At 36.8% G+C, this 24,645-nt stretch overlaps 1 pseudogene; it reads right to left on the reverse strand.

The window, feature by feature from the left end:
• LOC117976538 (coiled-coil domain-containing protein 144A-like) overlaps window positions 1-24,645 on the reverse strand; it is a 104,907-nt pseudogene that overhangs the window by 68,409 nt on the left and 11,853 nt on the right.

Below are 24,645 nucleotides of genomic sequence, written 5' to 3' on the forward strand. Positions count from 1 at the left end.
ATATGCCATAATATTTTTTGAAGATGGACTGTGATGTTAAAATCGTATACTATAAATTGTAGTGCAACTGCTAAGATAGAAAAAAATAGTTATCGCTAATAAGCCATAAAAGGGAGATAAAAATAAATCATAAAAATTACTGGACTAATTGAGAAGAAAGCAGAAAAAGAAGAGAACAAAGAACTGGGGGGACCAATGGAAATCAAACAGCTTGATGACAGACAAATTTCACTGTATCAATAAGCACATTATAAATGGAACTGGCCTAAAAATCTCAATTAAAAGGCAGATTGTCAGACTGGATAAAAAGGCAAGAACCTACTCCATGCTTCCTATTAAAAAAAGCACTTTAAATGTAAAAACATAAATTGTTCAAAAGAATGGAAAAAGATATACCAGGCTAAGAGTTGACAAAAGAAGCCTGAGAAGAAATGGCTATGTTAATACCAAAGTAGATTTCACACCAAAAAAAAAAAAAAATACCAGCTATAAACAGTCATTTCCTAATGACTTTTAAAAGTTCAGTTAATCGGCTGGGCGCGGTGGCTCATGCCTGTAATCCTAGCACTTTGGGAGGCCGAGGCAGGTGGATCACGAGGTCAGGAGATCGAGACCATCCTGGCTAACATGGTGAAACCCCGTCTCTACTAAAAATACCAAAAAAAAAAAAATTTTTTTTTCAGTTAATCAAGAACGTGTAATCTCAAATGTTTGTGCACCTAATAACAGCTTCAAAATATATGAGGCAAAAATCAATAGACGAAATAGACAAATTCACAAGTACATCTGAGATTTGAATATCACTTACTCAATAAGTGATAAAACAAGGGAGCAGCAAATCAGCAAGAATGGAGCACACTTGAACAACACCATGCTTCTCAAGCACCCAGTGAGCACTTACCAAACAGACCACATTCTAGGTTCTGCAATCAATCTTTTTTTTTTTTTTTTTTTTTTGAGACGGAGTCTCGCTCTGTCGCCCAGGCTGGAGTGCAGTGGCGGGATCTCGGCTCACTGCAAGCTCCGCCTCCCGGGTTCACGCCATTCTCCTGCCTCAGCCTGCCACCACGCCCGGCTAATTTTTTGTATTTTTAGTAGAGACAGAGTTTCACCGTATTGGTCAGGATGGTCTCGATCTCCTGACCTCGTGATCCATCCGCCTCAGCCTCCCAAAGTGCTGGGATTACAGGCGTGAGCCACTGCACCCGGCCTGCAATCAATCTTAATGAAAGAATTAAGTCAGAAAGATTTAAGTCATACAAAGTATGTTCCCTGACCACATGGCAATCAAGTCACAAATTAGTAACAAAATATCTCATCAAAATATTCAAATATTTTAAAACAAAGTAATACACATCTAAATAACCCTAGGTCAAAGACACGATGCAAAGAGAAATTCGAGAGTATTTTGAACTGAATGAAAATGAAAATACTACATATCAGGATTTGTGGAACACAGCTACAACAGTACTTAAAATTTTTTAGCACTTAATGTCTATATTAGAAGACTCTCAAGTCAATGGTCTTGACTTTTATCTTAAGAAACTAAAAAAAGAGAAGAAACTGAAAAAGAAGAAGAACAAATTAAACTCAAAGCAAGCAGAGGAAATGATACAATAAGCATCTGGTATGGTCTGACATTTGCATCCTCCCAGAACTCATATGCTGAAACTTAATCACAGAGGTGATGTTATCAGAAGGTGGGGCTTTGTGGAGGTAATGAGCTCATGGGAGCCAAGCCCTCATTAGTGGGATTAGTGCCCTTATATATACAGACCCCAGAGGGCTCATTCACCTGTTCTGCCATGTGAGGACACAGGGGGAAAAAAGAGATCTATGAACCAGGAATTGGTCCCTCACCAGACACCAAATCTGCCAGCACCTAGATCTTGGACTTTGGTGAGAAATCTATTTCTGTTGTTTATAAGCTACCCAGTCTATGGTATTTTGTTATAGCAGGCCGAACAGACCAAAACATCAAAGATGAAACCAATAAAATGGAAAAACAATAGGAAAAAAATCAATAAAACCACACACTTTGAGGAGGTCCATAAAAGTGATAAAACTCTAGCCAGGTTGATCATAAAAAAGAAGATGCAAATTACTAATTTCAGAAACATAGTAATATGACATTTTTATAGATTCTACAGATACTAAAAGAATAGAAATATAATAAGGTAAGCTTTATGTGACTAAACATGACAACTTTGATAAAATGGACACTTTCCTTGAAAAACAAAAATTACCAAGGTCCAATTTCAGAAGGAATAACATGAACTGTCCTGTATCTCTAAAAGAAAGCATAAGTAAAGCCTTCCTAGAAAGAAAACTCCAGGCCCAGATGGCTATGCTGGTGAATTCTACCAAATATTTAAGAAGCAATATAACAATTTTACATGACCTCTCCCCCTGCCCTCAAAAAAAAATAGAGGAGAAATACAACTCATTCTGTCACTTTAGCATTACCCCGAACCAAAATCTGACAACGATATTACAAAAAGAGAAAACTCCCTCATGAACATGGACGTAAAAATGTAACCAGTTTCTCAAGAAACCAAGATATCTTCCTTTAGGTGAGTGAACGACTTCTGGTACAGCCATGCGATAATGAGCTATCATGCCATGAGAAGACATGAAGGAACCACAAAGGCATATTACCAAGTGAAAGATGCCAGTCTAAAGGCTACACGCTGTCTGATACCAACTAAATGACATTTTGGAAAAGGCAAAACTATAGACACAGTAAAAAAAGTCAGTGGTTGCCAAGAGTTGGGGAGGGAAGGAGGGAAAAGATGAACAGATGAAGCACAAAGGAGTTTTAAAGCTCTGAAATTACTTTGGATAATACTACAGTGATAAATACATGTCCTTATACTTTTGTCCAAATTCACAGAATATAAGACACCGAGACTGAACCCTAATATAAACTATGGACTTTGGGTGATTATGATTATCAATTCAGGAACATCAATGAGATCAAGTGTAGCACTCTGGTGAGGATATTGATAATTGTGCAGGCTATGCACGTGTGGGGGCAGGGAGTACAGGGATAATCTCTGTGCCTTACTTTCAATTTTGCTGTGAAGCTAAAACTACTCTAAAAAATAGTCTTTTAAAACGCTCTCAATAAAGCTTTGGCAAATCAAATCCAATGATACATTAGAAGGATAATACATCATAAACAAGTGGGGTTTATCCCTAAATACACGGCTTGTTTGACATTAAAATATAAGTATTCACCACATTAAAAAACTAAAAGAGAAGAACCATATGATCATCTCCATAGATAGAGGCATTTGATAAAATACAACATTCATTCCTGATTAAAAAAAAAAAATCCCTCTCAGTAACCAAAGAATACAAGGGAACGCCATCAGCATGATAAAGAGCATCTCTGATAAACCCACAACTAACATGTGTCATGATGAAAAACTGAATGCTTTCCCTGTAAGATCGGGAACAATACAGGAATGTCTCCTTTCACTATTTTAGTCAGCATTGCACTGAAGCCAGTGCAGTTAGGAAAGAAAAGGAAATAAAAGCTACCTGACTTGAAAAGAAGAAGTAAAACTGTCTTTATTCACAATCATGATCACATAATAGGGATGGGTAAAATCCAACCTGCGGGGCAGCTTCTTATTTTTGCAAATAAAGTTTTAATGGAATGCAGCTGTGTTTTTTAACATATGTATTGTCTATGGCTGGTCTCATACTACAATGGCAGAGTTGATTGGCTGTGACAGAGACCATTTTGTCACAAGTTTAAAATATTTACTATGTTTAGTAAGATAACAGTTTGAAAATGAAAAGGTTTGACTATCTTTGGTGTATGTAAAAAAGCTGATTGAATCGAATCTCAATTTTAAATGTTCATAAGCTACCCAGATTGGAAAAGACAGTTCACAGGTGGCAAATAAGCATATACAAGATGCTCAACATTATTAGTCCTTAGGGTAATGCACATTAAAACCATAATGATATGCATAATACACACCCATCAGAATGGCTAAAATTTCAAAATTTAAAAACAGCGATAATAAGAGCTTGTAATGATACAGAACAACGAGAAATGTCGTATACCTCTGGTTGGAATGCAAAATCAATACAAATACTTTGGAAAACAATTTAGCAGTTTCTTAATAAAGAAAGACAAAGGGACAAGAAGAGACTTTTATGGATGATGAACATGTTAACTCTCCTGATTATGGTGGTTTCAAATGTGCACACGATTGTATATTTTATATACATGCAGTCTATCATATATCAGTTATACCTCACTGAAGCTATCAGTGCTGGAACAAACATATAAGACACAGAGTGGGACACAGAGAAAGAGAAGAGTAAAAATGATGCAGGATAAAGCTAGAGGATTCAGATCTCTAACCTTATAGCAATAAGAAGTAGTAGCTGAGTTATAAGCAAAGGAGTAACATGATCAGATCCAAATTTTTAAAAATTTATCATTATGATTGCAGAGTAGACCATGGTTTTAGGAGGTGGGGTATTTGGGAAAACAGCTCTAAGATTCCTAAGATTCTCGCAGCATTCCAGGAGGAGAAAAAAATGGTAACCTGACACTGGGGGAAGGAATAGGAGAGAAAGAGTCAACAAAAAAGACTGGGAATGCCACTCATACTGAGAAAAGTACAGTGGAGTTATCATAGCTCTTTGGTGAAGAGTATAAGTTAGTTCTCTATTTTAACACTGAGCGTATTTCTGAGATGAGCTTCACTATCACACGTCAGTTCTCAGCAATGTATACACACATTACTGCAGGATACATCAAAAGGCCTTGCATTTATGCAGTGGTCCTACCTTTACACTCCATTCTAAGTTGTTCAATCAGCAACATAAAATTCTCATAAACAGAGTGAGACAATTCACAATCCTCTGAGGCTATTTCAGATGGCTCCATTGAGTCAGCAAAGTCAGCCTCAGGATATATTTGGTTTTTGACCTATAAGATAAATAATACTGTTTCAAAATGTCCTCGAAAGATTTATAGCATATACTAAAGGTACAGAAGCGGTATTTCTCCATTTGTTGTGTGTGAGCAAAAATACAGGTACTTCTTAAAGCAACAGATTGTTCTTAAAAGGTACCATTATCAACGGTTACTGTTTCTTCATCACTTTTTCTAAGCAAACAGCCTTACAACAAAACATCTTGTTTTTTTCATTTTTACCTTTTAGAACTTGTTTTTTAAAAACAATATTTTAGATCATTTCCTTTTTTACAATACCTCGTTCTTTTCATTAGATGTTTTATCTGCAGGCCTGAAAAAAAAAAACAATTCCTTTTAGAAAAATAGCAAAGATGTAAAATACAAAGAATATCTAACACTACTGTTTTATCATATAAGATGTCTGCATTTGTGTTACTTCTATTCATCAAGTGTATAGGTAATTTTTTTACAGGTAATGTAAAATGCAGTAATTTTCTACAACGGACATTAAACTATAAACAGAAACAGCAACATTAAGGGATAAAGAAATTTACTACTACTAATATAATTACAAAGAATTAAATTTAGGTCAAGATTTCTCATAGTAAAACCAAAAGAAAAAAACATGTTACCTGCATTACGTGATAAAAATAAATATACCAGGGTCTTCTCATTGTTGTCCATTTCAATAAAAACAAGCTTTTATGGGCACTAAAACCTATTTGGAAAATATTACTCACATTCTTATATAAGGGAAACCCTTTTTTAATGATGATATTAGTAAGCTTTTTCTGGACTTACTATGCAGGTACTGTGCATCATTCTGAGCACTGTCCATGTGTCAAACTCATATAATCCTCATAACAATTCTGTGAGGTCAGTAACATATTAAGAATTTTATAAAGAAAGAAAATAGGCACAGAAGGGCCAAGTGACTGTCCTCAGCCCATACAGCTGGTCAGTAGCAGACCCAGAACTCAAACCCAAGAATTCTGCCTCAAAAACATGTGCTTCATGATATGCTGTGAAGGTAACATTTATTTTCAAGTGTTTTAAAGAGAGATGATAGCAGATGAACCCACATTGTCATTCCATTTCTGACTACAACTATAAATAATGTCAGAATCTTGCAATTTTTTTCTAATAAAAAAACTTTATACAGAGGCAAGTTTAGAAACCTACTTTCAAAAAACTAAAAAGTATTTTTAATGAAATCCATCAACAGGTATTCATTCATGTATTCACCCATTCACTCACGCGTTCAACAAATAAATACTCATTGAGCACACAATACATGCTGATGGCAATGTTGGTCCAGGGAAACATGGTTTTGATACTTCAGAACTTTATAATCCATTGTAGGTCAACTTGATTAAATATTTTTTTAAAAAACTTTATAGGCCAGGTGCAGTGGCTCACGCCTGTAATCTCAGCACTTTGGGAGGCCGAGGTGGATGGATCACGAGGTCAGGAGTTCAAGACCAGCTTTCCCAAGATGATGAAACCCCGTCTCTACTAAAAATACAAAAATTAGCTGGGCACGGTGGCGGGCGCCTGTAATCCCAGCTACTCAGGAGGCTGAGACAGGAGAATCGCTTGAACCTGGGAAGTGGAGGTTGCAGTGAGCTAAGATTGTGCCACTGCACTCTACCCTGGGTGAAAGAGCAAGACTCTGTCTCAAAAAAAAAAAAAAAAAAAAAAAAAAACACTTTATAATCCAGAAGTAATAATCTGATAGATTGTCAACAGTTAGCTTTTCTAAAGTACTTAAACAAAACCCTCCCCTTCTCCCCAGAATCTAAACAACTATAAAGTTGATACTCCTGACATTTTAGAGTACCTCAGCAGATCATACCTATTCATCAGGGATGTTTAAATTCTATTCAGTATGGCCTAAGTGTTTGCATGTTTATTATTTCACAATTAAAAACAATCTGTATATGATAGTTTAAATTTTAGGTCACCATTCACAGGTTCAGTTATGCTAATATGTTACATTTCTGAACCAATGCTGAAGGAACAAACTCTTACCATAAAACTCTACGTGAATAAACACTTTAAGGACAATTAGTTTGCTAAAAACCTACAAAAGATAATGAATCGAGCTTTCAAACACTTAGACATACAAAATTAAATCTCATAAACATGTTATCCTTGTCCCTATCATTCCCAGCAGCATACAAACACACTCTAAAAGCTTCTATTTTGAAATAAAAAAGAAAGAAAATTCCCTTGAATCCCACATTCTTCTTCAGTTATCACTCATTTCTCTGTTGCCTTTCCCAATAACGGTTCCCTCAAGGGGTACCTATGCTTATCCACTACAGTCAGGATTCCACAGTAATTATTTATTCAAACTGCTCCTTGTCAAAGTTACCAGCCCTCATCATAATCAGTCTTTCAGCATTGATATAGTTGAGTATTCTCTAGCTTTGGCAGACTACACTATTTCCTATTTCCAGAAAAAGTAACCACTGGGAATATTCCTTTTCAGAGAAATAAAGAACTTATACATTTTAACTTCTTTCAACCTCATCTATTTCACTTAAACTGCTGTCATCATCTCCTTGTAGCAGACCACAAGTTACTAAATTAGCCTTCTCAAACACTGGCGTAATCAGAGATTATTTTGAGGTACATTTTTAATTTTCATTTTTCTTTACTTCCTTCATATGTAATGCAGAACCACAACTTTAAAAAATCTACAAAAAGCCAATGTTTTATAATAATTCTACTGATAACAAATAAAAAAAATTTTGTAAAATTCCAACTCTTCCCCATCTCAACTCATTAATTCAAAAAACACAGTTATGAATTATCAACAACATATAAAGAAATATATATTTCCTGCCTCAAAAACCAGGTAATATGCAATTATGATACAATGTGTAGTTTAAGAGTTGATATATGGAAAGTTATATTTTAGCACAAGGAAGGCGTTACAGAAGAGGCAAAATATAAGAGGAGCTCACCAGGGAAAAAATAGAGAAAACTACTCCACTTGGAGAATGGAATGACAGCACAAAGATTAGTCCCATGGAGTCTAGGTGTTTCCTAGGAACTTGAAAGGAAAAGTGTAAAACACAAAGAAAGTAAGAATGGAAGATGAATGCCACACTAAAAAGCTGGAGTCGGCTGGGTGCGGTGGCTCACACCTGTAATCCCAGCACTTTGGGAGGCTGAGGCGGGCGGATCATGAGGTCAATAGATCAAGACCATCCTGGCCAACATGGTGAAACCCATCTCTACTAAAAATACAAAAATTAGCTGGGCATGGTGGCGCACCTGTAGTCCCAGCTATTCGGGAGGCTGAGGCAGAAGAATCGCTTGAACCCAGGAGCTGGAGGTTGCAGTGAGCTGAGATTGCCACTGCACTCCAGCCTGGTGACAGAGTGAGACTCTGTCACAAAGAAAAAAGAAAAGAAAAGAAAAAAAACAGCTGGCCGGGCGCGGTGGCTCACGCCTGTAATCCCAGCACTTTGGGAGGCCGAGGCGGGCGGATCATGAGGTCAGGAGATCGAGACCACGGTGAAACCCCGTCTCTACTAAAAACACAAAAAAATTAGCCGGGTGCGGTGGCGGGTGCCTGTAGTCCCAGCTACTCGGGAGGCTGAGGCAGGAGAATGGCGGGAACCCAGGAGGCGGAGCTTGCAGTGAGCTGAGATGGCGCCACTGCATTCCAGCCTGGGCGACAGAGCGAGACTGCGTCTCAAAAAAAAAATAAAAAAAAACCAGCTGGAATCCACTGCACACAGGCAATGACTCTCACACATGAAACTCATATTTAGATCTGTGCTATGTTTTGGGTTTTGTTTTTAAATATAATAATGTTTAAACAGATTAAACCAAGTTTTAAAAATAACAGGCATATATTACATGAAAGAAATCAAGGAAATGTCTCGGGAAGAAAAAAATCTTAGTGTTAAAATTCCTAAATGTCATTATATATTGTTCAAAAATCGCAATATTCTCATTAGTTATATGTTTGTTTGAAAATAAAATAATTTGGTAAGTTTCCCACATATTTAGTCTAGTACTTAGTCTTAATATAAAAAGCTGGATTTGCCAGCAGAAAATTGTAATTACTTTTTTATGAAGTAAACACACATTATATCACTATCATTGCATGGAAGAGAAAGTGAACAAAAAAAGATTAAGGAATAAAAAAAGAATATCACTATCATATAACTACATACATTAACAAAGAGACAAACATTTCCCACTGGAGATTAGGAGTTTAGCAGAAGTCTCTGAAAATACTAAAAACTGAAACAAAATTAATAATTGCTTTTTGTTTGTTTGTTTGCTTGTTTTTTAACTATGTAGTGAATTCTTCTGGTTAAGACTAAGCATCAAAAAAAGAGATCTTCCTGAGAGCAATTATTAAACAATTCCTCTTGACCCACACTTCCAAATTAAGTCTATAGTTCTGGAATATGAAATCATTTTCATTTTAAACATAGTTGATGGAAGGCAAATTTTAAACAGAAAACTGCAGTTTAAAGTTGTCTCAAACTTAGTAGCTACATTTGTAACAAGCAACCACCCACAGCCAGTTGTAAATGCAGTCAATCATCAGTGACCATCGGCCTCTCTCACCAACCAATATCAATGTGCGCCACTTGCTTCGGAAAGACAGCCAATTAAACACAAACTCGCTCCAATCCACAAGCCTGGGAGTGTTAACCAACCCACAGCAGCCTCACTCAGATAGCCATGTTTCTCCAGATGACGTTAACCCTCTTATGCCGCTGAGAGTCTGCCAATGCTTCAAGTCCGCTCCTCCCGCAACCCTATGTAAGATCAACAGCTGCTCTGTCAGAATACAGAGTGCCTGATGAGCATAGCTCTCTTATAGAAAGCAACACATTCCAACTTGGTCTTTTAACTTCAAATACTGAAGGTTCATAATCAATTGGAAACAATTTTAAGTCCATTAAATTTACCACCCTTATATTTTAATTTTCTTTATAAATTACCAATGAACTATGTAATTCCTTTGATCCATTTTATCATAAGTAAAACTATCATGATTATTAGTAAAAGAATAAATAGTGAGTAACCACAATATTGAGCTTTTCTCTCTAAATGGAAAACTATTAATACAAAGAATGTAGCTTATTACAAAGAGCCAAAAAATCCAAAAACGCATATAATTTCCAGGCAAAAGTGTTAGAATGAACCCATGTGAAATCTTTCTTTTTCTTTTTTTTTTTTTTTTACCTGAGAATCAATCTAATGTTTAAAACAATACACCAAAGGGTAAACTTCAGTTGCTCATTTAATAAATATTTATTGAGTAGCTACTTATTGCAAGCTAGGCCCTTTTCTAGGCACACAAACATCCTACTCATGGGAGTGAAATAAACACAATAACCATAGATAGATTAGGCAAAATATACAGTGTTAAAGGAGAAAAACTAAAGCAGGAAAATGAAATGTTTACAGGTTTGAGAGGAGGGATAGTGGGAATTCTAGGATGGCCAGAAAAGTCCTTATTGAGAAAGGGGCTTTTAAGTAAAGAACTGAAGGAATGGAAAAAGAAAGCCAGGAGGCTATCTGAGGAAAAGGCATCCCAGACACAGGGAACTGCCCAGTACAGAGGTGTGCCTGGGGTGTTTAAGCAACTGTGATAGATAACGAAGAGCAAGAAGTTTAGTGTAGCTGAAGCACAGCAAAGGGAATAAGAAACAGAAGTTTAAGTGAGAGAGAGAACAGGGCATATTGTGTGTTGCCTTCTAGGTATGAGGAGGAACCCTGACACATACTCAGAGTGAAATGGGAGGCAATCAGATGGATCTGAGCAGAAGAATGACATCATCTGACTTATGTTTTAAGTATGGCCACTGAGTTAAGGATTAATGAAAAGAGGTTTCTTTAAAAAAAAAACAGACCAATTAACAGTCTATTACATGCATCTAGAGAGCAGATGGTGGTGGCTTGGAAATGGAAGATATGACTGGCTTCTGGATATATTCTTCAGGTACTCCTGACAAGATCTGCTGACAGATTAGATGTGAGGTGTCAGAGAGAGAGGGGAGTCAATGACGACACCTTAGTTTCTAGCAGAGCAACTGCAAGAGTTGCCATTAATGCAAGTAGGAAAGACCATGTGAGGGGTAGGTATGAGAAAGAATATCGGTACCCCAATCTTGGACCTGGTAAGTTTGTGATACCCAACAGTTCGTGACCAATCAAACAGAGATGTCAAGTAGGCAGGTTGGTATAGAAGTCTGGAATTAAGGAGAGAGATCTAGGCTGGAGACACGCATTTGGAAATCATTAGCACACACAAGGTAGTAAAAGTCATGAGAAAGAAGATTGAGGACTGAGTCCTGGGACATATCAGTCCTGGGACATATCAATGTGTAAAAGGTGGGATATGAGAAGAAAGCAAAACAGACTATGACAGATGGACTGGAAAGGCAGGAAGAAAAGCCAGGTGAGTGAGATCCTGAAAGCCAAGTGAAGACACTGTTATGGAGGAGAGAGTTTTCCATTGGGTCCAATATTGCTGACAGGTTAAATAAAATGAGGTCTAAGAAACAATGTCTAGATTTACAAATCAATGGTAAACTTGAGAACAACAATCTTGGAAGAGTGGTGGGAGTGAAAATTACTGGTATCAGCTCAAGAGTGAATGGACAAGAAATCTGAATCCATGAGTATAAACCATTCTTTCAAGGCCAGCATACCTAGGGGCATGACTGTAGATGATCTAATTTTCTTTTCGTTTAGCTGTATTTTTCAATTCTTATATAACTATATACTATATTTTTACCCTTTAAAAGTTTTTTTTAAATCATATCTATATGGCATTTTTGAAATGCCAGATGAAGGTATTAAATAAAAATTCATTAACTTATAAAACCAAAAGACCTCTCGAACATTTCTAGATTATATAAGCTGATTATCATTTTGCTCATGCTTATACATAAAGACCAAGGAAGACTAAAAGTTTCAGGAGAAGTATTTCTTGCTTGGTAAAAATCATCTAACTCTAGAATATTTTATACTCACCAAATATACAAAGTAATAGTCAAAATACGGAATTCTATAACAAGAATAAAAGGGGACAAGTGCAGAAAATAATCTTATTTTGTAAATCAAATTTATCTAAATTATATGAAGCTACTGTTGAAAAATATGGTGTGTTTCCTACTGAAATACATTATCTCTTAAAGGATAATGGCATGCATGTAGGGTACCTTTAAAAAGAGGATTCACTGCATAACAGCACCTGGGTTTTAGCACAAGGATCAACAAATCGGTGCTTGTGGAGCAAATCCAGCCCACTGCCTGTTTTCATAAGGAAATTTCCTTGAAATGCAGCCACACTTATGCCCTTTATAATTCACAAGGCCTAAAATATTTACTAACTGGCTCTTTACAAAAACAGCTGTCCAATTCTTGGTTCAGTAGAGCTAAGATCCTCTGTTGTATTTTAGTAAGTTTTACCCAGTATATTGAAAAGCTGACACGGAACATGAATCCCCATGTGCAATCCCTTGGCAATATTCAGATTAATTTGAGGATCTGGTATTTCAGCACTCACACATGGACAGCAAAAAACAAAAATTTAATAACTAGAATTCTGTTGCTAACAAGGTACAGTGTCAATGTAGCATGTAGCTAGCTTCCTTTTGTAACTCAGCAGATATTACCAGAATTCCAACAAAACTGGCTTAAGATGTGTCATCAAACTAAAGGCTTTAAATAGACTTTAATTGTGAAATAATCAGTACACTCCTGGTCTAACAACTTCTTTTATTAAAATGAGTGCATGCTACATTATTTTCTGGGTATGACAATTGTACTATTTCCTTATTGCTAAGGATTTAGACTAACTCCAACTTCTTGATATTACAATGCTATAATAAATATCCTTATACATAAGTATATATGCAACATATATAAATATCCTTAACATAAATATATCATATATACTTAACATTATATATATTTAACCTATTAGCCTATTGTATGTTACATACTACATGTAATCAATGTCCTTAACACATATGTGTATGTGTTTACACAAGTCATATTTTCCTGCAGGATCTTGTCCCAAAAGTGAAGTTGTTAGGTTAAAGAAGTGACATATTTGAAATTTTGATACATGCTACTAAATTACCCTACAAAAAGGATTCATCAATTTCATTTAACAAGTGTATGAAAACGCCTTTTTCTTCACATTTGCCAATACTTCCGATTTTTTAAATAAAATATCAATATGATTGGAAAACATGGTGTCTCATTGTTAGTTTGCATTTTTCTGATAACCAAGGAAGGCTGAATATCCTAGTAAAAGTATAAAATCTGTTCATCATGAATATTAGCCCAAATTAGGATTCATTTCATAGCACATAATTGTCTCCTGTTTTTTGTTTTTGTTTATGTTTTTGCTTTTTTTTTTTTTTTTTTTGAAATGGAGTTTTACTCTTGTTGCCCGGGCTCGAGTGCAATGGCATGATCACGGCTCACCACAACCCCCGCCTCGCAGGTTCAAACGATTCTCTTGCCTCCGCCTCCTGAGTAACTGGGATTACAGGCATGCACCACTACACCTGGCTAATTTTGTATTTTTAGTAGAGATGGGGTTTATCCATGTTGGTCAGGCTGGTCTTGAACTCCTGACCTCAGGTGATTCACCCGCCTTGGCCTCCCAAATTGCTGGATTACAGGCGTGAGCCACCACGCTTGACCAATTGTCTCCTGTTAAACGCTGCTATAGGCTTACCTGTCATGCTCTCCATTTTCCTTCCTAGGAATCTGCTGATTTAGTCCATCATCATCATTGCCAACAGTAGTACCATCAGTTAGGGTTCCTGATAATTCTGTGCTATTACTTCTGTGCTTCTCCATTTCTTCTTCAACCTTGAGTGAGAGTTTGATGTTCAGGATGATTGTTATTGCTTTATTCAATACAAAGAACTTTTTTCTGTTTGCATTGATTTCATCATCACTTGACTCAGTTTAATTATAATTTTAGTCATTAAAATATTTGGTGCTTACTTTAATTTTGTCACATCTGGAACTATCATCATATAATTATAATTATTATAATTTTATCATCAACATTTTTGTAAAGTCAGCTTCATTTCTGTTTCAATGAATGAGACAGAATTTTCCAAAATTTCAAGCAGGGCCCTTCTTAATTTTGTGCTTTTATTCCCAACCACCCTTCACTATGTATTATGAATTTTTACCTCATTTGACTGGCACAAATGGAAATAAGAAGGTAAAGACACAAAGCGTGTCTTCTTCTGTCTTTGCCACTTGACTTTCATATTAAACAGCCAGATTGAGAGGATACAACACTGTGGGGTTTCAGGAAAAGAAAGGAAGCTTTCCCTTTTCTGCACTAAGCTATTCTTTTCCCCCACTAACTTCTGTCTTTTGTTTTTTTTTTTTTTCATTTGAATCCTGAGATATTAAAAAGGTGAAGGTGCTTACTGAAATACAAGTCCGCCACAACACAAAAAGCAGAGTGAAACTGCTGAGCTAGGGTGGAATTCTGGAAATGAGATGCTTCCCAAATTTCACATTCAATAGCCATAAAAGTTTATAGCTGGAGGATATACAGTATAAGAATCTACTTTAGCTCACTCTCTATTGATAACTGGGCTAAAGCCAAAAAAGATTAAAATGATTGATCCAAAGCCCCTAAAGTGCCATTACCTAGCATTTTGTGGCACCAAAAGAGACAGTACAATTCCATAATGCTGAATCAGACAAATTTGGCAAATTAATCAGATAGGTTAAAAGTGTGACTTGGGTAAAATAATTTAATGCCTTAGCGGAGGGTGGGAGGCCTGCCCTAATCAATGTAGAAGACTCAGCTTTCTACTTTGGCACCATATACCAAGTGTTTGGCTGAGCATTTATGCTACTTACATGGAAAAAATATATATGCCAAAGCTTATTGTACTTTATTAAGCAACATAACATAAAGGTCTGATTCAACAGAAACAGTGGAGAGTAGTTATATTAACAAATATATTGAAGTGTATATGCTTGTTGTTGAAAAATATTTAAAGTGGTCATGATGCAATTCTAAGTTCCAACAGTTTGAGTTAAACAGAAAAACCTGAAAAGCACAATAAACAGATTCATTGGCCAGGAATATTTGCTGCAGCTCTCAGGGCTGGATACTTTTTTTTTCTTTTCTTTTCTTTTTTTGGTAAGAGATGAGGTCTCACTATGTTGCCCAGGCTGGAATGCAGTAGCTATTCACAGGCACGATCCCACTACTGATCAGCACAGGAGTTACTTATGACCTGCTCCATTTCCGACCTGGGCTGGTTCACCCTTCCTTAGCAAATCTGGTGGTGCCCCGCTCCCAGGAGGTCACCATATTGATGCCGAACTTAGTGTGAACACCTGATCGGCATAGCACACTATGGCCCAGAATGCCTGGCCTCAAATGATCCTCCTGCCTTAGGCTCCCTAGTAGCTGAGACTACAGGTGTTTGCCACCACGCCTGCTAGATACATTTTTATATCTCTTCTTAGTCATTGCTTCCTTTCTACTGTATTCCCATCTTATTGTTAGACACAACTCATCTTTAAGTTGGTAAAAGGAAAAAGCCCTCAAGCTCATCACATTTCCTTTAGCGATTTTCTTGACGCCTCTCCTGGTTCTGAAGGTCACATGATATATGGCTAAATGAGTTTCACAATCCATACGCCACTTGGAAGACTGACAGAGAGACTTAGGTCAATTAAGAAACAAAGATTATGAGAAAGTTTTCCTAAACTCCTATTACTTAGAAATCATCTGTTTCTACACACAATTACAGATTTAGACAACCAAACTGTATGCTTTTCATACGCTTTTCCTAAGTGGAAAATCAGAATGGACCAGATAATTGAGAGAAAAAACAAAGAGTGGCAGCAAGAAAAACCCTACCTCTTTATGAAGTTGAACATTTTCTTTCTTCAAAGCCAGGAACTCTTCTTCCAATGTGTTGACCTCATTCTTAAACTTTTGCATGTCTTGCTGTAATTCTTCATATAGATATACTTCTGATGTTCTGTCAGAATCTGGTGGTAAAGAACTCAGATTTTCCAATTTAGGTTTCAGGCTTTTATAGTTATTTGTACTGCCACTGTCACTATTTTGGTTCATATTTTTTGTCATTTGCAAATCAAACTCTTGGTCTTCTTTCATTTCAACCGTAACCACTTCTGGGTTCCTTGCTTTCTTAGTGCTTGCATCATTATGAAAGTTCTTATCTGTACTAAAAATATGTCCAATGCCTGGTTTGTTATCATTGTCGCAGTCTAATTTATTTTCATGTAAATGAAGCTTAGAAGATGACTGGCAAACATGTTCCTGGGACCCAGGGTATGGATGATAGCATGGATGGATGATATTTTTGAGACTGGGTTCTTTTTGTTCAGGAAATGTCTCGAATACCACTGAGACAGATATTTCAGATGCATCTTCTTCCTCACAACCAGGTATGTTATTTGTCAAATTAAAGGGAATATCCTTCACATCTGTTCCTCTTGTAGAGTTATCAAGTAGTGGCTCTTCCTCAGGACAAGCCGGAATTTTGTATTTTTCATAAATTTCACCAAACCTCTGCTTTAACTCATTTATGATGAGTTTTAATTGGTTTTTCCACTCTAATTTGCCTTGTTCAATCCACATTTCCTCAGATTTTTGCACATGAGGAAGTACTGGATATATAGGTATATCCTCTCTATCACAATCCTTAGCCATTTCTGGTTCTTGAGACGTTTTCTGCAGATGCAAAAGTGGAAGATTAATTTGCTTGTTTTGTTTCTTGGGTGTCTTCTCTGTTGGGCTACATGTTTTAAAAATAGCTTTGTCCTTAAATAACAGGTATGAACAAGGAAAAATTCACAAATAATTAAAATGAAAATTTAACTGTTAAACTTCTTCATCTAGGTTTAGCTACTCCCAAATCACTGGCTTGTAACTAAGAAGTTAAAAAAAAATTGTCTTAGCTGAAAGGAGGAGAAAAATATGAACCAGCAAACTTAACTTTGTCACTGTTTGTTTGGAATAAACTTAATTCATTATGTGTTAAATCTACCAAAAATGAATTAGCAGATGATTTCTAGTGTTACAAAGGCTTTCTCACTTGAAAAGTGAGCCCCTACAGTACATGTAAGTACTACATATTACTACATGTAAGTACTATATATTACTACATGTAAGTTCTATAGATTACTAACTGGAGGGTAGGCAATCTTCAAATTATTAGGAGCCCGAATCAACACCAATCAGAAAGAAAAGCAAATTCTTAAGTTTTAATTCAAATTATATACTGTAACATCATAGGGTTATATATCTAGACTATCTTCTTCAGTTCAGTTCTAATATATACTACGGTCCCCTAATAACACTAACTAAAACTTTAAAGATAATTCTTACTAAGTTTCTGCATCTAAAAAGTTAGAAAGTTATTGTTTGTACCCTAACACCAAAGATCCCATTCTGCAAGGTATGATTCCCTTAATAGGCAGTTGGGTTGATTTCATAACCCCACTCTCACTGAATGTAGACCGTGAAGTCAATGAAAGGCCACATCTTTAACCTAGGCATTAGTAACTGGCAATATAAAACTGCAAAATTTGAGCCACTGGCCATGATTACTCTTATACCATGAATCCAACTCAGTGGCCATCACTGTTAAATTGTTCATAATTTCTGTTGCTTAATAATATAAGTCAATAATTGACATTACCTTCTTTATCCCGTAAGGATATTGTAAGAATGGAAGAGCAAACAAAATTCTGGAATGTTTGCCTCTACTCCAAGGGTAAAGATTAACTATAAGTTATGATAGATTCTAACAATATTGTGTTTTATAACTAGTTTAAATGTATTTAAAATTAAATATTAAGTAAGGATCTATTGATTCTCAAAGGCTAGTCTGAGAGGTAATTTCATTTGGGCTAGCTTATATTATTAAAGCAAAGAAAAGAGTATTAAACCAGAAATTTAGATTTTAGTTTAAATGTTTCCACACCTGTGGCTGCTTATTTTCGCATCCTTTAAGTCTTTCTTGCTCTTCCTCTGATGTCAGCTCCGAGTCTTGTTCTGCTGCAAAATCCAAACGTTCAGTTAAACTACTTAGAACAGTTAGATAAAAGACATAGTCTTTATAAAAATAGATTTTAAATTACATTTCATTTTATTTCATAAATTGAGAGTTTATTTTTTTTTATTTTTATTTTTTTTTTTTACCTTCCTTTTTTTTTTTTTATTTTTTTTATTTTTTTATTTTATTTATTTTTTATTATACTTTAAGTTTTAGGGTACATGTGCACATTGTGCAGGTTAGTTACATATGTATACATGTGCCATGCTGGTGCGCTGCACCCACTAACTCGTCATCTAGCATTAGGTATATCTCCCAATGCTATCCCTCCCCCCTCCCCCCTCCCCACCACAGTCCCCAGAGTATGATATTCCCCTTCCTGTGTCCATGTGATCTCATTGTTCAATTCCCACCTATGAGTGAGAATATGCGGTGTTTGGTTTTTTGTTCTTGCGATAGTTTACTGAGAATGATGGTTTCCAATTTCATCCATGTCCCTACAAAGGATATGAACTCATCATTTTTTATGGCTGCATAGTATTCCATGGTGTATATGTGCCACATTTTCTTAAACTAAAGAGCTTCTGCACAGCAAAAGAAACTACCATCAGAGCGAATAGGCAACCTACAACATGGGAGAAAATTTTCGCAACCTACTCATCTGACAAAGGGCTAATATCCAGAATCTACAGTGAACTCAAACAAATTTACAAGAAAAAAACAAACAACCCCATCAAAAAGTGGGCGAAGGACATGAACAGGCACTTCTCAAAAGAAGACATTTATGCAGCCAAAAAACACATGAAAAAATGCTCATCATCACTGGCCATCAGAGAAATGCAAATCAAAACCACTATGAGATATCATCTCACCCCAGTTAGAATGGCAATCATTAAAAAGTCAGGAAACAACAGGTGCTGGAGAGGATGTGGAGAAATAGGAACACTTTTACACTGTTGGTGGGACTGTAAACTAGTTCAACCATTGTGGAAGTCAGTGTGGCGATTCCTCAGGGATCTAGAACTAGAAATACCATTTGACCCAGCCATCCCATTACTGGGTATATACCCAAATGACTATAAATCATGCTGCTATAAAGACACATGCACACGTATGTTTATTGCGGCATTATTCACAATAGCAAAGACTTGGAACCAACCCAAATGTCCAACAATGATAGACTGGATAAATTGAGAGTTTAAATGAAGCTTGATCTTTAGTGGAATACTTACTTCTTTAAGAAATACTTCTAATTCTCCAAAACTTCAACAAACCACTTTCTGGGAGACACTAGATGCCACCAGGTTAAAGAAATACAATCATGTTGAAGATTCACTCACAGATTCATCCACCCAACATCAATGAACAAAGCCATCACAAACAAAACAAAATTTTGGAATGCAGTAGCAATATTATCAGGCAATGCTGCATACTGTTCTCCACTTCATAATAGTACCTTATTAATGATTTCCAAAATGACTGTGGACACCTTTATTGGTGTACAACCTCTTCCTAACATCTGAAATGGTTCCCTGTATTATTCTGACAAATGTATTCATATTTTCATCTTTTAAAACAGACTGCTAAAAATAAATAAATAAAATACATAAAATAAAAAACAGACTGCTAGGTGAAGTTGACCCTCATCCTCATCTTTCCCCAGGTAAACAGGTATCTAGGTATCTCCTTCCTTAGGGCTGCCCTAGAACTTTACTGATTTTTCTACTGCATCTCCACCACCCGAACTGTCAATTATTGCTTTACATGTCTATTCCCTTTGCTCCTTGACTGTAGGAAACAATCTTGAAAATCATCTTTGTACAAAGAGTCATTATCTATTTTACTCAGCAATTATGTATTGAGTCTTGCTACGTGCTAGGCACTAGGATTTAAAGAGTGAAAAGAAAGCATGTCAGAGATGACTTTTCTAGAGATCCTGCCCGAGCTGAGGCTTGAAGAGTGAGGCTAGCCTAATTAGAAGGGGTAGGGGACAGGAAAGAGTGAGAGCATGACAGGCAGCAACAAAAGGCAGAAAGAGGCCTGAAAGAGTGTATGTGTTTGCCTGCAGTCAAAGGATGGGTCAGCAGGACAGGACCAGCAGTTCAGTAAGACCAGAGAAAGGGCACACGGGGGAAAGGGCTAAAGATGGAGAGCTGAGCAGAAGTCACATTATGAAAGCCTTATGTATAATTTTAAGATGCTTGGACATTAATGTTCTCAAGAGTGGTCCCTGGTCTTATTTGCATTGGTGATAGAACACTGTCAATGCCAAAACCAACATCCCTAGCGAACACATTTATTAACGCAAGGTGGTAGCTCATGTCGACACAGCCAAGGAGATACTATGCAGCAAATTCTCAATAAGTCTCATTAATTACTGACTTGGAAAGTCAATTCTATAATACATAAAGTCATAGAAACGATAGGAAGTCACTTAATATTTGCTTTTGGAAGGTGTTTTTTTGTTTTTGTTTTTTGAGACGGAGTCTTCCTCTATTGCCCAGGTTGGAGTGCAGTGGCGCAATCTCGGCTCACTGCAACCTCCACCTTCTGGGTTCCAGCGATTCTCCTGCTTCAGCCTCCTGAGTAGCTGGGACTACAGGCGTTCACCACCATGCCCGGCTAGTTTTTTTTGTATTTTTAGTAGAGATGGGGTTTCACCATATTGGCCAGGCTGGTCTCGAACTACTGACCTCGTGATCCACCCACCTCGGCCTCCTAAAGTGCTGAGATTACAGGTGTGGGAAGGTGTCTTTTAAATTATAGTGCATATAGTTATAACTAACAGCTGTGAATTCAGAGCTGTAAAAATAAAGCAAAGAAACCACATTGTGTTTGAGTCAGCAATCTTTAGGTCTCTACTAAGTTATCCTAAATATAATCCTATGTTAGTCCCTAAACATACTTAGTCCCTATATTCTAAATATAATCCTACTTCCTAAAGAAAATCATGCTTTCCCCTAATTCTCTGTTATCTAGATGTTGCTTTGGTTAAAGGAAGAACACAAATATCCTGCCAAAAGGTATTCTGTTCAGTGCAAAAGGTGAGTAAACACAAAGCACATTTTACCAGAAAAAGTTTTTTTTAAGTCAGAACTATAGCTCTATGCAGCCAAGCAGAGGCACTCTAGGACTGAATTCTCTATGCTTCTTTGTTACCTTCTTTGCTCTCTTTGTTTTCTGGTAGCTGTGATTGGCACAGGTCATGGAGAGTATCATTCCCTGAGAGAAGTACAACTCCAGTGTCCATCTTTTCTCGTTCTGTTAAGTTCATCTGTCCCAGTTCTTTGGTTGCTGACTGATTTTCAGGCATTGATGGTGATACAGATGGACATTTATCATCAACTTTCAGATTCTTGGATCTCTGACAAGTCTCATCACTAAGGGTCAAATTAGTAGGATGCCAATCTGAAAAATCCGAAAATGAAGTTTTCATTTTTAGGATGTAAATAACACAATAATTTGACTAACTTGTATACATGCTTTCTTCACAGAAACAGTCCCACATCCTGCTCTCTCCCACAACACACTATGCATTCAGGCTTATTATATTTTACATGTCCTATGCTTACAATTCATTCAGGTAAGTTTAATTAACTATCATCTCTCATTTTTCTACATTTTTACTGTTTACTATTACTTACTTTTATTCACTCAGCAGTCTCTATTACATATTTTGCTTTCCATTAAGATTCTTCGTGGATATACATTTTTTAAAACAGAATTTATGTCTAACCATTTTAAGCTTAAATATACATGACAGCATTGTATGTATGTATTGTAGAGACACAGGATTTACAAAAACTCATAATAAATATACTTTTAAAACTATTTTAATTACAATGAGATGGTCTTTCCTCAATGCACCACTATCTTCAGAATTTCCTTTCAAATACTTGGATAAACTTCATACATTTATTTGCAAAATAAGAGCCGTAAGGGCTCTAACTGTTCCCATGTGAGAACAGGATTAGTCTAGGACCACACTAGATCCAAATAGCACACAGTGCCACGAGACAGGAAAGGAATACATAACAAAAATATTTTCCTTTTTACTGTATAAACAAAATTGTTCGGATTTAAATTTTTTTTTATTTTTTGAGACGGAGTCTCGCTCTGTCACCCAGGCTGGAGTGCAATGGTGCAATCTCGGCTCACTGCAAGCTCCACCTCCCGGGTTCACGCCATTCTCCTGCCTCAGCCTCCTGAGTAGCTGGGGCTACAGGCGCCTGCCACTACGCCCGGCTAATTTTTTTTTATTTTTAGTAGAGACGGGGTTTCACCGCGTTAGCCAGAATGGTCTCAATCTCCTGACCTCATGATCCGCCTGCCTTGGCCTCACAAAGTGCTGGGATTACAGGCGTGAGCCACCGCGCCCAGCCTGAGATTTAAATTTTTTAAGACACGTGAAAGAAAAAAGCCAAAAACACATAAGTGAAAGTTTAAAGTCCATTTCATCATAAAGGGTGCATTTATCCACAACCACATATATGGTTTAAAATGTTGACTCTCAATTATGATCTGAGAATCCCTGGAGTTCAAGATCCAGATGAGGGGCCAAGACGTCAAATAACACAAAATGTTATTTGCCATTTTCACTCTCATTCTGTTTCACGTGTACAGTGGAGCTTTTCATAGACATGGTGTGTCATAACATCATAGCTCTAATGGTGAATGGGTCATAGTTCTAAAGGCTATTGGAATGTATGGCTGTGCGTGCTTGTTTTTTTTTTGTTCATTTGTTTGTTTTTTGAGATGGAGTCTCACTCTGTCACCCAGCCTGGAGTGCAGTGGCGCGATCTTGGCTCACTGCAAGCTCCGCCTGCCGGGTTCACGCCATTCTCTGCCTCAGCCTCCCGAGTAGCTGGGACTACCGGCGCCCTCCACCACGCCCGGCTAATTTTTTGTATTTTCAGTAGAGACGGGGTTTCACCGTGTTAGCCAGGATGGTCTCGATCTCCTGACCTCGTGATCCGCCCGCCTCGGCCTCCCAAAGTGCTGGCATTACAGGCGTGAGTCACCACGCCCGGCCGCATGCTTGTTTTTAAAATATTTTAGTTTTTATTTCTAAAATAGTAAATATCAAAAGACACAACCGACTTAAATAAAAGCTCTTTGGAATTTGCAATAATTTTTCTTTATTTTAATTATTTATTTATCATTATGAAGAGAGTTTGAGATCCAGTCATTTGATAGAAAACCAGAGCTTCCTGTGTCAATAAGGACTGACCTCAAAAATGTAATGTGACCAGACAAAAGAAAGTTGCAAAATATGTAGAGTGTAAAACAATTTATATACAATTTTAGGACATGAAAACAAATTCTACATATTATTTATGACCATACACATATGTAATGAAATGTTTTAAAAGGGAATGGACATAATAAATTCTTAATTCAGGGTGTTGGTTACCTCTAGGCAATAATATTTAATCATATAAAACGAACCCCAGGCCAAAAAGTTTCAGAATCAATGTTTTAAAAGACTGTGTCCACCATATAGTTATTAAGGGTGATTAATTGCTTTCTTTGTTTTTGATAATCAAAACACACACACACATGATTTGCTGACCAGAATATCTGACTGGCTTAAAATCATCAGTATAGCCACACTATGATGAAATAATTAAACTTAAAGCACAACTAACATATTGGCAAGTAAAGTTTGTCTTATCTGATAAGTTTTGGTGCTGCACGTTCACCTTATATTCTTTCCACCTTTCTAATACCCCACTCTTCTTTTGAAGTATTATCTCATTTTACCACCCTCCATCATATCCACTTGCTTCTTTTCCCTTCATTTACTCTCTGTACTCTCTGCCTTCCACATTCTTTATTCCCCCTTTTACTCTTATCCTCTTCCTTCTATCCTGACACTGCATATCTAGGGTTCAGTACTATCCACAGTTCCAGGCATTCACTGGGGGTCTTGGAACATAACCCCCATGGATAAGGGGGGAAAACTGTACATTTTGTTGTGTAGGTCTATGGGTGCTGTGCTGTGTTATGTGGCAAAACATAGGGAAGAGACCAGGGACAAGGATCTTTGCAAAGACTTTTCAGCTGCCAGTGGAGAAGAGCTCAAGGGAGATCAGTGTACTCACTCTCACTAATCCTCTTCTGGGGCAGATGCTGGCAATGTTTACTGAGTTCTAGCTATTTTCCCTAGCACAAACAAGGCTCAAATTCACCTCCCATTTTACCTCCTATGGACAGAACCACTGGAAAGATCACTCCCTTAAAGAGCTTATTCACTCTGAGCCACACCGTTCATTCAGTGAGAAGCTTAAGAAGAAACACTTCCACAGTGGTGGCAGGTTGCCAGGGAGTACTACCTGGTATGAAAAATATATATGAACAGAACTATCAGCTCACTCAAGCTGCCAGAATTGCCAACAGTTGTTACTCTCTCTGGTGAAAACAAAATTATTTTTCATTTATTGTAAAGAAAAACACTGGCATTTCCTATGACAGAGCATTTAGTTGTAGATGAGCCATATTCTAATAATATAGACGGTTTTCAAGCTCATCCCTAAAAGGAAGAGAACCAGAGAGGAACATATTTATTCACCTGTAGTGTTCACTGCCTGATCTTCTTTTTAAGTGCAAGGTAAGTATGCA

The sequence above is a fragment of the Pan paniscus genome, chromosome 19, assembly GCF_029289425.2.
Source record: "Pan paniscus chromosome 19, NHGRI_mPanPan1-v2.0_pri, whole genome shotgun sequence".
NCBI classification, from domain to species: Eukaryota; Metazoa; Chordata; class Mammalia; order Primates; family Hominidae; genus Pan; species Pan paniscus.